The 3,632-nt window shown below is 36.8% G+C and overlaps 1 protein-coding gene across 1 annotated transcript in view; it reads left to right on the top strand.

The window, feature by feature from the left end:
• Window positions 1-3,632, top strand: part of POC5 (POC5 centriolar protein) — a gene marked incomplete at its 5' end in the record, with an annotated part of 72,484 nt that overhangs the window by 65,162 nt on the left and 3,690 nt on the right. The gene's annotated exons all lie outside the window — the stretch shown is intronic.

Raw genomic sequence — 3,632 nt, 5'->3', positions numbered from 1 at the left:
AAATGTTTATGAAAATTAATAAAATATAATTATAGAAAAAAAAAATAGGCTTAGAAAACAGAAAGAACATATAATGCACTTCACTAGATTGAACAATAGATGGCACTTTAATCTTTTTCTAACTCCAGGTGGCATTTGTGAGGGAAAATCTTTTTAGATACATTTTGTTTTTAGTTACATTTTGAGTTCTGGTGATATAGTGAGGAGTTGCCCTGCAAACCCACTCACTCTTGTCTCCCTCGGAGATAGGCTGTCTCCTCCCAAGCGAATACTAGCTATGCTTTGACTCAAAAACAGAGTTTGAAGTTTTTTTCCAGTAATCAAGTTTCTCTTCTAACTTTCCTCTTCATCTGAATTGAAGGTTTTATGTTCTTCATATATAAATAAAAAGTAACTTACTAGTGGACAGTTAGTAAACTAATTGCCATCAATCAAGTTGGAATGGACTCAGAGACTGTAAATTGTATGGGAGAAGATTACCCATTTTTCTCCCGTGGAGCTAGGGTAGATTTGAAGCACAGGCCTTTAGGATCGTAGCCCAGCTTCTTACAACTAGATGACCAGAGCTTCCTTTCTTCAGTGTAGTTATATGAATTAATGCATAAGAACATAAATCCTCAGGCTCAAGTGTGACTGTATTACTGTAGTGGTGCTGATGGCACAGTGAGTAAATATTTAGAGTTGAAATTCAGACCTTGACAGTCTTGATTTCAGAGTTCTATACTTTCAACCAGTAATTCACACTTCACTCTTAATCAGCAATTAAGAGTGATTCTGTCACAAGTTAAAATAAAAGTACTTACAGATATTGAGGGGGGTTTATATGTCATTTCCTTTTTTGTAATACTCATTTTTATTTTTGACACTTGCTTTGATAAAGTTTAACACACTGTAGTATTTTCTAGAGTTGTCTAAGCTAGTGAGACTGATAGTAAGACCCAACCTGATTGAGACTAATCATTGGCACTTCATATAAAAAGTGAGAGCAGGGAATGATTTTTTTTTTAAGTGTACACACATACCTTACCCATAAAATTTTATCCTAATATGAATTAATTTTCCAGTTTTTGTTTTTCAGCCAAACTGAGTATGGGCCTACAAATTATAATTAAGCCAACTTTTTTCTTTATATTGGCCATAGTATATTTTTTTTATATTAACTCTGGTGGCCTAGTGGCAAGAAGCGGTGCTGCAATCCTGAAGGCACCCGGTTCTAATCAACCAGCCACTCCCACGGGAGAAGGATGGGCAGTGTCCTCCCGTGTGATTAAACTACTAATGAAAACCAGCCAGAGGGTCAGCTATGGGTCGGTTCCGACTCAATGGGACACAACCACCACCACTGTGTATTTATATCCACAGTGTTTTCTCTGACTTCCATTTTCCTTTTCTACAAAGTAAAAGCATGAACCTAACAGAACTTGGAAAGCAGTAGAGTTAGAGCAGCGTTCTGCATTTAACAGATTTTTTCCTCCACCAGATTTAACCACAAATTTTCTTAATAACTTTATCAGTTCTTTTGAAATATCCATACTGATTTTCAATACAGCTTTTAAAAAGCCATTTGTATAATTTTTCATTAAATTATGTATTATCAACCCTACAAATGTTAGTAGTCTTGAGATACAAATGGCTCTTAGTAAATGTACAAATCATTTAAGACAACTTGTGTTTAAATAAAATAAGATCATAGAGATATCTTTTAAAAGTTCTATTGGAGTATAAATATTTCTATCTTATTGAAAGTATTCTTATTAGCTCTCAGCTGGTATAGGTGAGGCTTTTCCTTAATGGCGTTTTCCAATTATTTCTCTTAGTTCAAACTTCTGTGGGTGTTCATGCATTCCTTTACTCTCCAGCTGCAAATAGTCCTTTGTCTGTTCTTGCTGTTAACTTTTGGTAAATCCTCGGCAGTTTATAACATCTGTTTTGAGTGCCTTATTTAATGAGAAAAAAGAGATGCTTGGAAAGGTGAAGGGTCAGCAAAAGAGAGGAGGACCCCCAGTGAGATGGATTGATACAGTGATTGCAGCAAGGCAAGTGTGTCACAAATTGTGAGGATGGCATTGGATAGGACACTGTTTAGCGCTGTTTATAGGGTCACTATGAGTTGTTCTTGACTCAGTGGCACCTAACTACAACAACAAAGTCAGAAGGCATTAATGTGGTCCACAAAATATACTTGTGATATGTGAAAATTGGGATCTCAAATTCATAAGATCTAGAAAAGTTAATAGGTTGGTTTTTGTTGTTGTTTTTAAAAAGTTAATGGTTTTTAAAGCTAAGTAGTTTCTACGAGGATTATAGTCCTTCTCCCTTAATTCTTTAAGAAGCTCTGGTCGCCCAGTGCATTGCTGTTGCTATTGTGTGTTGTACTGCTAACCAGACAGTAAGCAGTTTGAATCCAGTGGCTGTTCTGAGGGAGACAGATGGGCAATCTTCTCCAGTAAAGATTTGCAGCCTCGGAAGTTCAACAGAAGGAATCAGCTCCCCAGTTGCGGCAAACTCTGTTAGCTGTTTCTTCTGTTTAACTTCCCCCTCCTAAAGAATATATTTTTATTATCTATAAATGTATCCATTTCCTATATTATCGTCTGACTTCCTCTTGTGGATAAAAAGGGTTTGCTTTTTCTGATACCATTTTATTCCCTCCCTTTTCCTTCTTTACTATCACCCTCCCTATACATATATTTAGGGGGCTCTGGTGGCCTAGGGTCAAGAAGCTGCGCTGCAATCCCAAAGGTGTGTGGTTCAAGGCCATCAGCAACTCCACAGGAGAAAGATGGGCATTTTCCTTCTGTGTGATTAACTGCCTCTGAAAACCCGCTGGAGGGTCAACTGTGGGTCAGTTCCAACTCTGGCACAACAACAACATACTTATATTTAGATAATAAATATAGACTGTCTAACTTTTCATTAAATCATGATCTGTGGTATCCAAAGTATAGCTAAGCTGTGAGTGTATACTATATAACTGATATCCTCTCTAGAACAACTTTTTATTAGTGGAAATTTACTGGTTTTCTATGCAGCTGCAATTCATTGTTTCCAAACTCCAAGGAATTGGAAAACATTACTAACATTTTTTCCTTGGGATCCTCTAAATACATCAGTATTCTGTCTTTTCCATTTTCCCAGAGACTTCTTTCATACAGCCAGCTGTCACTCGGTTCCAGTGCACAGCTGTGACCATCTAGGGCATAGGTTCACATTCATGATAGCTTCATGAATGGTGGCGAGCTTGGCTGCACAGTCCATAGGGAGCCGCCCGCTAACCCAAAGGCCACACCTCTCTGGCTGTTTGCATCCTCCACGGGCTCCGAGGGAGAAAGATGGACAGTCTCCTCTTACACAATTTACAGCTTTAGAAACCTGCTAGAAGGTCGGCTGAGAATTGGTTCCAGTTCTACAGCAATGAGAGAAGAAAAAAAAAGAATGACAATTTAAAAGAACTATCGCAATGAAAGAAAGCTGAGTACTTAAACAATGCTTTTGGAAAAATTGATAATTAGAGATAAAAATTCATTTATACCGATACTTCACACTGAAATATCAAATCTTAAATGAACATACATTTTTTTTTATTCTTTTTTTTTTCTATAATTATATTTTATTAATTTTCATAAACATTT

Source organism: Elephantulus edwardii, unplaced genomic scaffold, assembly GCF_000299155.1.
Source record: "Elephantulus edwardii isolate Elephantulus edwardi_28Jun2011 unplaced genomic scaffold, EleEdw1.0 scaffold00326, whole genome shotgun sequence".
NCBI classification, from domain to species: domain Eukaryota; kingdom Metazoa; phylum Chordata; class Mammalia; order Macroscelidea; family Macroscelididae; genus Elephantulus; species Elephantulus edwardii.
This window is presented reverse-complemented; position numbering and strand designations above follow the sequence as displayed.